Source organism: Erythrolamprus reginae, chromosome 7, assembly GCF_031021105.1.
Source record: "Erythrolamprus reginae isolate rEryReg1 chromosome 7, rEryReg1.hap1, whole genome shotgun sequence".
Lineage (NCBI taxonomy): Eukaryota > Metazoa > Chordata > Lepidosauria > Squamata > Dipsadidae > Erythrolamprus > Erythrolamprus reginae.
In genome coordinates this window covers 52244105-52256522 of record NC_091956.1, presented here as the reverse complement: position 1 = coordinate 52256522, position 12418 = coordinate 52244105, and the positions used below count along the sequence as shown (strand labels likewise).

The following is a 12418-nucleotide window of genomic DNA, read 5'->3' as shown; positions in this document are numbered from 1 at the left end:
TAATGGAAGTGTATCTTCTGAATGTGTGTATTCAAAACTTTGGGGAAAAGGAATCCTCAATCTGAGTATTGTATTGGCAGTTCAGTGTTGGCAAATACTTCAAAAGAAAAGGATTTAGGGGTAGTGATTTCTGACAGTCTCAAAATGGGTGAACAGTGCAGTCAGGCGGTAGGGAAAGCAAGTAGGATGCTTGGCTGCATAGCTAGAGGTATAACAAGCAGGAAGAGGGAGATTATGATCCCACTATATAGAATGCTGGTGAGACTACATTTGGAATACTGTGTTCAGTTCTGGAGAACTCACCTACAAAAAGATATTGACAAAATTGAACGGGTCCAAAGACGGGCTACAAGAATGGTGGAAGGTCTTAAGTATAAAACGTATCAGGAAAGACTTAATGAACTCAATCTGTATAGTCTGGAGGACAGAAGGAAAAGGGGGGACATGATCGAAACATTTAAATATATTAAAGGGTTAAATAAGGTCCAGGAGGGAAGTGTTTTTAATAGGAAAGTGAACACAAGAACAAGGGGACACAATCTGAAGTTAGTTGGGGGAAAGATCAAAAGCAACATGAGAAAATATTATTTTACTGAAAGAGTAGTAGATCCTTGGAACAAACTTCCAGCAGATGTGGTAGATAAATCCACAGTAACTGAATTTAAACATGCCTGGGATAAACATATATCCATCCTAAGATAAAATACAGAAAATAGTATAAGGGCAGACTAGATGGACCATGAGGTCTTTTTCTGCCGTCAGACTTCTATGTTTCTATGTTTCTATGTTTGGGAAATGGGACAGGTAATGCACTAAGCCTCAAGGTGATTTATTTAGCTTAGTGAAATACATAAACCTAAGTACAAATTATTCCTGAATGTGTTGTTTGAATTCAGCCAATAATATTTATTTAATACAGTAAATCATTAAGCCATGGCTGGTAGATTACATGAACCTAGTCGTTAAGTCCTCTAATTCTACATTCTTACTTTTCTTTCTTTGGGCATTTGCCAACAAGCGTTATTTATTCTTTAGGATTTCAAGATAGCTCAAGGTAACATAAAACTTTCCCTTATTCTTTTTGAGGCTAGTAGAATAAAATTTAGTCAACTAAATAATTTCAGGAAAATGAATTACCATTGATTGTTAATCATTTTAAAAACAATACTTTGGCATCCTTATAATATGAACTCTGTGAATTATATATATCTTACAGACATTTGTATACATGATTTGCAAAGTTTGACTGGCAATCCATTAATGTGAGGACACATAGCTATAGTAAATAATTGTTTTTCAGTATTATTACATTTAGCATCCTGATTACTTCTGTTTAATTTTCCATTCTGAAGATAACTTATTTTGTTGCACATTTTATCTCTTAGCCTTGTACAACTGTGATATACATTTATTCCACTGGATGGCACTGAAAGAAACTGAATCACATATATACATCACAATGTTGAAACTGGAAAAGGAATTCAGGGTTTATACTTCATTTACAGTGCTGCTCAACTAGAGGCAAATATGACCAGATGTGCTAGATTTGTAATAATAAATATTGACATCATCTTCAATAAACTTGATTTCTGGTGACTTAATGGATGTACCCATGCAATTTTCCTGTCATCAGGATAGGCATGGCTTGCTATTGTCTTCTTCTGAGAGGTTCTTAGGTCTTTCCAGTCTTCCCTACAGGCTGGTATCCCCTGACAGTCTCCCATTCACCTATTAAACCAGGATGTCTCTATTTATCTTTCAGTCCCAGAAAGGTCAGCTGGGGCTGTCCCCTGCTTCTAAAAAATAGGAGTATGAATTATGGTTTTTATAGCATATATGTAATATGGTATAATCATTGTGGGCTACATTGTAAGCTCTTGTGTCTTTCAAAACTGGCATTCATTCTAGAATACATATTATATTTGTAATGGGATGCTGTATAAAATAACAGCAACATAATGAATTCTTTTCCTGTCGAAGTAACAAGGAATTCTTTTCTGCCACGATAGGAGAAGGCATGCAAAGTTTTTTTCCCTTAGCTTTGCCACTGTAATCCAGAAAACCCTTCACTGAGACTGAGAAAATACCTAAAGTTCAGAAAATAACACAAATTGCTAACGCTATTCTTTTCCCAAGATTATCAGAGATGCTTCTAAACACCAGCTCTATTAACTGACTGAGCTTTTTCAATACAAGAAGCAGATACTTAGCACCTAGTACAGTGGTTCTCAACCTTTCTAATGCTACGATCCCTTAGTACAGTTCTTCATGTTGTGGTGACCCCCAACCATACGTCTAGTGCCAATTCTCCCAACGGAGTTTTAAGCTGATTGGCAGGAAGGTCAGAGGGACACCTCCACTGTAAATGCCTGATTGGTCGGATTATAAAAATATGTTCCAAGGCACCAGAATAGAAGCTTTAGTTCCTAACACAATGGGAAATTTGTCTTTTCCAATAGTCTTAGGTGACCCCTGTGAAACCGTCCATTTGACCCCCCCCAAAAGGGTCCTGATCTCCAGGTTGAGGACCACTGACCTAATATGACTCACCTGATGAGAGAAACAACATCCTGTTCCAAAAGGAATTGACTAGGGAGAGAAATCAACTCTGCACTAACTCACACATCCCTTAAAACCCTATAAAAATATAGGCCCCCTACGCCAGCTGGCAAATTTGAGACATTAAGAACTGTAGTGGTGAAGAGCCATGGTGGCACCGTGGTTACAATGCAGTATTACAGACTAATTACAGACACAGCAATGGTGGGTTTTATCCAGGACAACAATGAAGATGCACATAGGGAAGAGATGAAAGCTTTGGTGGACTGGTGCAATCAAAGTAGCCTGGTCCTAAATGTTAATAAAACAAAGGAGATCATTGTACATTTTAGAAAAAGGCAGCATGGTTGTACTCTACTCAGTATCAAGGATGCAGCTGTAGAATTGGTCAACAGTATTAGCAATCTGAACTGGTGTCTCCACGCATCATCCTTGCTGAAGTGTGCAAACCAACATATGTATTTCCTGTGTCGGATGAGGAGAGCGCATGTTTCTCCTATCCTGGCCACTTTTTTTTACAGAGGCACAATTGAGAGTGTTTTAAGAAATTGCATAACTGCTTGGTTTGATGGCTGCAGTGCCTCAGAGAGAAAATCCATTCAGAGAGTATGGGGACAGCTGAGATGATTATAGGAAACTTACTTCTTGTCATTCAGTATACCACTTATAAGCACCATGTGCTGAGAGTTTAAAGCATTGCTAAAGACCCCACACACCTAGGGGGTGGGTTCCTCCCAGTTTAGACCAGTTCGCCCAAACCAGTAGCAACCCATTGGTGATGTCATGATGACATCACAGAACAGGATCGGTAAGTGCCGGTCCATGAGTGCCATTTTTTAAAAAAATTTCCTTCTGAGCATGTACAGAAGCCAGGTCCCAGCACTGTGCATGCGGTCGCCATTTTGTTTTCGACTTCTTTTAAAAAAAAAAAAAAAATTGGATTAAAAAATCTTCTGAACATGTTCAGAAGCCAAGTTTCTGCCATTTATCATCTTTTTTTCGCCCTTTTTTCAGGTTTTTGGTTACTGCACATGGGAGAGAGCAAACTGGCAGCGAGGTAAGTTGGAACCCACCCCTGACTGTTCTGTCTGGGTGCCCCCAGACTTCAACACCAACTGGAAAAAGCAGCCAGACATGCTGGTAAAAGCAAAAGCACTTTATAGTTTGAAAAATAAACACAGAGAAAAACCTGTTCTTCCCAACAGGCAGGCTATGAGGCTTCACAGCAAAGTCCTGACGGCCAGACAATACAGTAGACTTCTTGCTGGCACACACACCACTGTAGAGAATAAGCCCCCACGCCTTTTTCCCCAAGGTTTCAGCCTTCAAGGCCACAAGTCAGAATCAGAGACGCCAAAGATCACAGCCAGGTCCCAGGACTCCCAAAGATACTACTCCACAAGACAGGAAGGGTGGGTCTGCCTTTTCAGCCTTTCTGGGGAGAACCACACCCAAACCCAGCTGTTACCTATTTAGGACTGGAAGTACCTGGCTAATTGTCCCCTTCGTTGTTCTGCTCTTCTCTGCCTGTGATCGATGATGGCTTGAGCATTTTCATCTAAGGACTCCAGGCTGCTTGCTGGGGAGAGCTCCACCCCGGGGGACTCTGGCTGTTCTCCCTCTCCCTCGGCCTGATATTCCTCCTCCCCTTCTGCCTGGGCCTCCTCCTCCTGTTCCTCCTCCTCCCCCTCTGAGCAGGGAGCCGGCAGAGGTTCAGCCGTTCCCTGAGGAGCCTCAGACGGAATCACAACACCTGACCCACCCATTTCACAGTCTGTTTCTGTTGCTCTCTTCTTGGAGGAGGTTTCAAAGTATTTCTAGCAGGACTGCCAGATTCTGTTACAGCATTGTGCCCTATGCCATCCATCTGGAAAACTCTCAAGATTTGTTTCTCTCTCCATGTACTATATATACATCCAAATGGTGTTATTTCTCCATGTCATATAATATATATGGGTATATTCATAACTTTATTTATTTATTTATTTAATCATGTTTATGTAATGTATAAACATGACTAAGTCTATGAGTCTAAGCCCCGAGTCTACGGAGAGGGGCGGCATACAAATCTAATAAATAATAATAATAATATTAGAGGTGGAGACCCGTTGATAGCTGCATGCAATGAAATTTCATTTTGATGTATGTTGATTAGTGTACATTCAAAGTGAAAATAAAGTTATTCTAAGTGTAAGTTTAATTCTGCTGACTGCTACCTGCTTGCAATTTGGCAGTTTGAATGCCAGCAGGATCAAGGTTGACTCAGCCTTCTATCCTTCCAAGGTCGATAAAATGAGGATCAAGATTGTTGGACAATATGCTGATTCTGTAAACCACTTAGGGCTGTAGAACGCTGTGAAGCTGTGTATAAAAGTCTAAGTGCTAAGTGCTGTTAAGGGATCATGTCCTTGCCCTTGCTGTTTTCAAAAATACTTTCAAATGCCTTTTTGGGGAAGCATGAAGAAAATTTATTGCCATTCTTCCAACAGGAACAACACCCTTACCCCCATTTCTATTGTAAACTAACACAACAAATGAAAAATTAATAACAACTATTTCTTTTCCTTTATTGAGTCTTAGCATGTTTTAAAAAGAATCTATTTTCCCCCCAAGGGAAATGGTTAATATGTCAAAAGGAATATTTCAGCAATTTTAAAGTAATTTTCTTTGAAGTGAGGATTTTGTTCCAATGAGCTGCAATTTTTAAAAAGGGACCACATGAAAGCAGCTTTTCCAAAATTGTACATTTTTCCACTTTATTCTAGTATCTGGCCCACGGATGTTCCATGTTTATTTTTCTAGAAAATTATCTAACTCTGGAGCAAATTTTGGAAAGAGGTTTGACGAGAGTATTTTCTTTCCTTTTTTGAATATTTGGAAGTGGAAACATCCTTTTTATGAATAGAAATCACAGGAGACTATCTGGAGTCTGATGCTACAATAGGATGAGAGACATACTATAATAGTGAGAGGAGCAAAAACAACACAGACCTCTTTCTGATTAACCAAGAAGAAATTAATGCTTATAACCTCAACATCAAATTTGACAAGTCCTGACTTATAGCTGCATGGACTGTTAAAATTACTTATAAAAGTTCATTTGTAAATAAGATCCAGTCTTCAAAATTTGGATTTCTGCACAGTAATACTTTTGACATTTCAAAAAGGGAGTGTTTTCATAGAATGGGTAGATATCATATGATCATGAGCCATTTTCTCTATACTTTCATAGTGGTCGGTCTGGTTCATACCTTGTAATAAGCCTGGTTATTTTTAATCATGATTTGAATTAGGACAAATCCATACATTACATTAGGCGTACTGGTGGACTCAATACTCTAAGACAGGGGTGTCAAGCCTGCTAGGCCCAAAACCTGGTGTTGGAGGGGTGTGGTGCCCCCCTATGGCCCATTTTGGGTCCCAGAACACTGCAGGGAGGCCTACGAGGCCCAAAACAGGCCATGGGGGTGTGGTGCCCCTCTGGCAGCTCATTTTTGGTCCCAGGAGGCTTCAGGGAAACTGGCCAGGCCCAAAATGGGGCAGGGAGAATGCACATGCATTCATGGGGGAAGTGCAGGGGATCGCACATGCATCTTGGGGGGAGGGGCGCACGGCGTGTGTGTGTTACATACACATTGCATTATTATGGGTACCAGCACGTGCATGTCCACTATCACGCCCACACCCTTTCGGCATGTGACAAGAAAAAGGTTAGCCATCACTGTTTTAGGCCAGTGTTTCCCAACCTTGGCAACTTGAAGATATCTGGACTTCAACTCCCAGAATTCCCCAGCCAGCATTTGCTGGCTGGGGAATTCTGGGAGTTGAAGTCCAGATATCTTTAAGTTGCCAAGGTTGGGAAACACTGTTTTAGGCTATCAGAGATTAGAATAAGCCTAGCATGTAGTTTTGTTCTAAAACTGTGTTGCACCAACTGAGAATCATGGAAAATATAAAGCATTAATAAATTGTTAACACTTTGCTGCAAATCATCATACCGTTGCTTTGGGAATAAGATTATGTCAATATCACAGACAAAAATGTCAGTAATTAAATCTTGGTAAATATTTAAAAATAGTTGCTAGCTTTAAAATTCATCACTTAGGACTTTTCTCATCTTTCAAAGCAAACACAGTGGTATTTTTAGGAAACAAGCTTGCATTTTTGAGCAACACTTTTTGATATTTCAAGGGGCTCTGCTTTTTTATTTATTTTAAAGCCTAACTACAATTGATACATACCATGTGTAATTATGTTTTACAATCAAAGCCACAATTATCTACCTTGTAAAGTAGGATCATGTCAGTGATTGAAATAGTTCTGTTTTGCATTTAATTTCTCACAGGAGCTGTTTTTTGTCCCTTTTTCCCCTTCTCAGTAAGACATGGCCTATGACTAAATTATGGAAACGTTCAGTACTGCAAATTACTGCTAAAGCAGCATGAAGCTGAAACTACAGAAGAAATCAGAAGCTTAATGCTTTGATAATGCTGTTCTATTGTTTTAGAAAAGCCACTGTCGTCCAATCCTGTGTCTGTTACACAGTGCTGCTGTTGTGTATATTATATACTGTATAGTTGTTAGTTGAAGTTCTCATTCTGGTCCTCTGTTGGAAAATACTCTCTCTGGATTGGTTGCTTGGCCGATCAGTTTCATATAAAAAGAGCTGTGACAGTTCAATTGCCTCTCAGACAGTATTGAATATAGAACTGTTAGAAGTCACTCTAGCCTCCATTCTTCGCCCAGAAGGGCGACAGGGATGGGGTTGAATGACAACTGAGGCTGCAAAGAGCTGATCATTGTTAGCTGACCCCTTTAGAGCTGAATCATCCAGAGTTGCTGCCACTTCATTGACCACAGACCAGTGATGGCGAATCTATGGCACAGGTGCTACAGGTGGCACGCAGAGCCATATCTGCTGGCATGTGAGACATTGCCCTAGCTCAGCTCCAACGTGCATGTTTGTGCTGGCCAGCTGATTTTTGGCTTGCACAGAGGCTCTGGGAGGGCGTTTTTGGCTTCAAAAGAGCTGCCGGGGGGATGGGGGACGGTGTTTTTACCCTCCCCCTGGCTCCAGGGAAGCCTTTGGAGTCTGCGGAGGGCAAAACACAAGTCTACTGGGCCCACCAGAAGTTTGGAAATAGGGCATTTCTGGCCTCCAGGAGTCCTCCAGGGGGCCAAGTAAGGTGTTTTTGCCCTTCCTGGGCATTGAATTTTGGATGTGGGCACTTGTGCATGTGTGATAGCACGCGCACATGCTCTTTCGGCACCCAAAGAAAAAAGGTTCGCCATCACTGCCATAGACGCTTCTGCCTAAATTGCCTGGGGCTCACACCTGTCTCTTGAAAAATGGCTTTTGCCCCATAAGATGTTGTTCTATGTACAATCCTTGTTTTACTGATTACATGTAATATTCTAATTTTCTGAGATGGTGGATTAGGTGGGGGTTGCCGCTATTGCCAGTACTGGTGAGCTGCGCGCGCAGCTTCAGGTCTCTGGCATGTACAGGAAGCAAAATCTCTGAGGGGACACACATTTGCAAGAGATTTCGGGTATTTATTTATTTTTGCTTCTGTGCATGCGCAGAAGCAAAACAAAATAGCTGAAATCTTGCATATGTGAAGCAAAATCTCGTTGGGACGTGTACGAGTGCATGCCAGAGGCCCAAAGTTGCACGCCCAGCTCCAGTTTTACTCGTGCAGCATCCTCAAATGTACCGGTAGGAACCCGGCTGGCTATACCCCATAATCATCACAATTATGACAAATCACAGCTGGAACTATCTTGCTTTGCATGTAATGAGTCTCTCTCATATATTAGTGTCGCCTTTTAAGTTGCATTACTGAAATAAAAGAACTTTATTTTATTTTTCATTTAATTTTAACTGTACTTATTTGTTTTTAAGTTATTTTAATTTTACAAGTTGCACCTGTATTAACTCCCTCATGCACTGCTATTCTGCAGTCTTCCTCAAAAGGTAGATTGGGAAGTGCATGGAATACAAAGGGAATACTTTGCATATTGGTGAAATGGTGAAACAGATTATCCAGGGGTACTCCTCCCCAGACCCTGTCCTGAAATTGATGAATCTAGGAGCTGTCATGTGTTGCTAGCATAAAGAAAGAAAACAAATCCTAAAGAAAGTGCTTAGTTTTATAACTCGGCTCCCTTTGTGCTGAGGAGTTTAAATTGGGGGTCATGTAAACTAAGATAATTGAAACTATTGGGGATTCAATCTCTTCCTTACTATATTTTATTACTGTAAACATTATCTTATAAAGGCCATGGACCTGCCATGATTTCAACTGACCTGATCTATATTGATTGTAAAATCTTCAGTATATTAAGGGTGCTAGGGAAGATATATTCTCTATCAAAGCTGTGCTGTAAATCATTTTCTCCACCTTGGAAGCTTAGCTTTTATAAATCTGGGGTTTATATCACCTATTTTTATAAAATCCTTAGGGAACAAAAATCAGTATACTTGTTTTTATAAATGTGAAAGGAATCAAACCTCCTACGGAAATGTTATTATTTCTCAATTAGGTTATAGATCTGGAGCTTTCCAGATTGAAATTGGGGATCAACCAGGAAGACAATTTGGTTAGTTTCAGGCAGGGGTGGGCTACTGCCTGGATGTGGGGGAACGCAGTGGGGTAGCGAAAATGGAGCTCCACCACAGAGCACCCAATTTGCACTGAAAGATGTTGAAAGAAAATGCATAAGCCACATCCCCAGTGCGGTAGTAAAAATTTTGGTAGCCCTTCACTGGTTTCAGGGGACCTGTCTTGTGGGAGGCAGCCCCAAAATTACTAAAATGCTTGACCCATTTCACTGGTGGGATTATAATTTGCCTCCTGGGATTGGTTTGTGTTGACAACCACGTTGCCCCAAAATAGGTGGGACTATTCTCTTTGATTGCTTGCACCAATTTTCCCCACATCTTCATTTTAAATCTCTTGCCTCTTAATTTCAGTAAGGTCTTTCCTTTTCCAGGGGAATTTGGTAGGAGGTGACATTCCTACCTATCTGAATCAGTCCAAGAAGGTCATTACAAGGTCTGCTTAAAAGCCCTGCTTGGGTGATAAACTTTCAAATGGGATGGGCTATGGTTGAATTGGGGTGGGGTATGATGTGCGGAGGAAGGAAACACTACTAAAAACTGGGCATTTCTGTGAATGAGAAAGGAAAAAGTTTTATTTTAATGATTTAAATATGAATACACTATTTCTGAACATTTTTAAGTTACTGGAGACTTTTCAAGACATATTACCAAAATGTATTTCAATCAATGATTAATCAATTTTATTAGATTAATAACTATTTTTACCAAATCTTTAGAAAACTGTATTAAATAGTTGAACAGACAATGCTTTTTCCTGTTCCTCTTTCAATAATTTTGACTGTTAGGAGGTTGAGAGAGATTTTATAAATCAAAATTAGCTCATGGCAAATCAATAGAGAGGTATACTAAAGAAAAGCTAGATCAAACTTTGACACCTGCAGTATTCTAAGAAAAAGTGAACATTAATAGCTTACTGATAGTGAAATGGTGGTATCTTTTGTTCCATTCATTTTCTTCCTTGTGTTTGTTAGAAAAAGCAACAGAAGAGGTAAAGTAACAACTGAAAGACAAAAAAAATGAAGCTTGATATATTTTCATCTATTTTCGACAAACCTTCCAGATTATATCTTCAGCTAATTATTTTCCACTGTTTCTGCCAGGAAAAAATATGCAAGCACGAGCTGCTGACTATTGAAAAGGAGGTTGAAAGGAGAAAGTATGTTTGTGTTACCTTTATTTATCACAATTTTTAAAGAGACATAGTTACAACTTACAACTGAGTGAAAGGGAACACAGGTTATCTATGGAGTAGGAACTGGTTGTTTGGCATGTTGAAATTGAGTTGGAGAGTCATATCAGAATCAATAATGTCTTTAAAAACTACTTCAGACAACTTGACAGATGCCTCTTTTTTTCTTTGTAAAAGCTCCAGCAGGTGACAGGCTGTGATTCATACGTCTTGATTCAACATATTATGTTGAATCTTAGAGGCCTGACACTTGAAGCTGTTTCTTTCATCAGTAATCCACTCTCGCTCTGCTCTTCCTGACTACAATGCTCTGGATTGAATATATGGAGGGAGTGGTTAAAGTTATTATTTCCATTTTTAAAAATCCTGATACTGTATTTCATTAATTTCATGTCAGTGCAGACAGGAAAAAAGAACTTTAAATAAAATGATACACGCAGACCATAAACTATCAGATATCCTATGAACAAAGCCATCTTGAAAAATGCGAAAATACTGCATTTTGAACCTTATCTCTAACAGAGGTTTCTTTTTTGGAACAAAACATTTCAATGAGTAATTTAAAGTAAATACTGCAGGTACTTGCAAGATCACATCTTTATTCTAGCAGCATGAAAACCAGTTCTGCAGAATCTGTGCTTCCACAATAAATAGGAAATGGATCTTACAGTCAATCCTGGTTTAGCTACCACAGTTGGGATCAGCAACTAAGTCATTGTGAAGCAGTCGTAAACAGTGACTATTCTTATGATCTTACTTTAGCTTTCCTTTGCTCTATAGGCATAAAAAGTTGTAAATGTGAGAATGGACATCAATTACTTTTTCATTGCAGTCATAACTACAAATGGTCTCTAAACAAGGCAGTCAATAAATGAATCTATAGGTAGTCCTTAATTTATGACCATTTGTTTAGTGACCATTTGCTTACAACAGCACTGAAAAAGAGACTTACAGCCAATTGCCACATCATTTATGACCATCACATTTATGACCATCCCATGAAGTAGTCGGCGACTACTTCAGCTTCAACCACAACAACACAAGAGCACACAACAGATTTAAACTTAATATTAACCGCTCCAAACTTGACTGTAAAAAATATGACTTCAGTAACTGAGTTGTCGAAGCATGGAACTCATTTTATCTATCTATCTATCTATCTATCTATCTATCTATCTATCTATCTATCTATCTATCTATCTATCTGATTAGATTTGTATGCTGGACTCCATAGTGTCATCCCCAAACCCCCAACACTTTACCCTTAGATTATCTACGATTGACCTATCCAGATTCCTAACAGGTCAGTAAGGGGCAAGTACAAGTGCACTAGAGTGCCTTCCGTCCCCTGTCCTATTGCTCTCCTATATCCCCTATACCTTTCTTCTATTTCTATATCTCTTCTTCTATTCTTTCATTGATATGTTCTATTACTATACCTTCTTTTCTACTATTTTTTAGATATATTTTACTATGAGTATCTCCTCTATAACCTTCATCACGTATTTTACTATGTGTATATAGATATATACCCACTAAAACCCTCATTGTATATTGGACTAAATGAGTGAGTGAGTGAGTGAGTGAATGAATGAATGAATGAATGATCGTGGTCAGGTTCCTGACAATTGATATGTATTTATGATGGCTATAACATCCCAGAGTCATGTTATCATCATTTGCAACCTTCCCAGCTAGCTTCTGACAAATAAAGTCAATGCTGATTATGATTTGCTTTAATGACCATGGCAAAACTCATTAAAATTAGGCACAGTTACAGGATGACTCACTTCAGGACTGCATTGCTTAATGATAGAAATTCCAGTTCCAATTATAGTTATAAGTCAAAGACTATCTTTACCGGCATTCAGAGTCAGCCATGCTCTTTGACTGAATCATCTGTGATGTCATATCCACAGTGCAAAGGTTGCTACATATATTCATATTTTGGTGACAATTCCATGAGGTTTGGGCACCCTAGCACCTCAATTTCTTAAAGATTTACTGAATTTTGAAAATACTGTAATATCTTTTTGTTTGAACTG

At 39.2% G+C, this 12418-nt stretch overlaps 1 long non-coding RNA gene across 1 annotated transcript in view; it reads left to right on the top strand.

Annotated features, from left to right (window-relative positions):
* Nucleotides 1–12418, top strand: part of LOC139169932 (uncharacterized) — a 30940-nt gene that overhangs the window by 8771 nt on the left and 9751 nt on the right. Inside the window, exon 2 of the long non-coding RNA XR_011559551.1 lies at nucleotides 3574–3616. This is a non-coding gene — a long non-coding RNA (uncharacterized lncRNA). The remainder of the gene's footprint in view (nucleotides 1–3573; nucleotides 3617–12418) is intronic.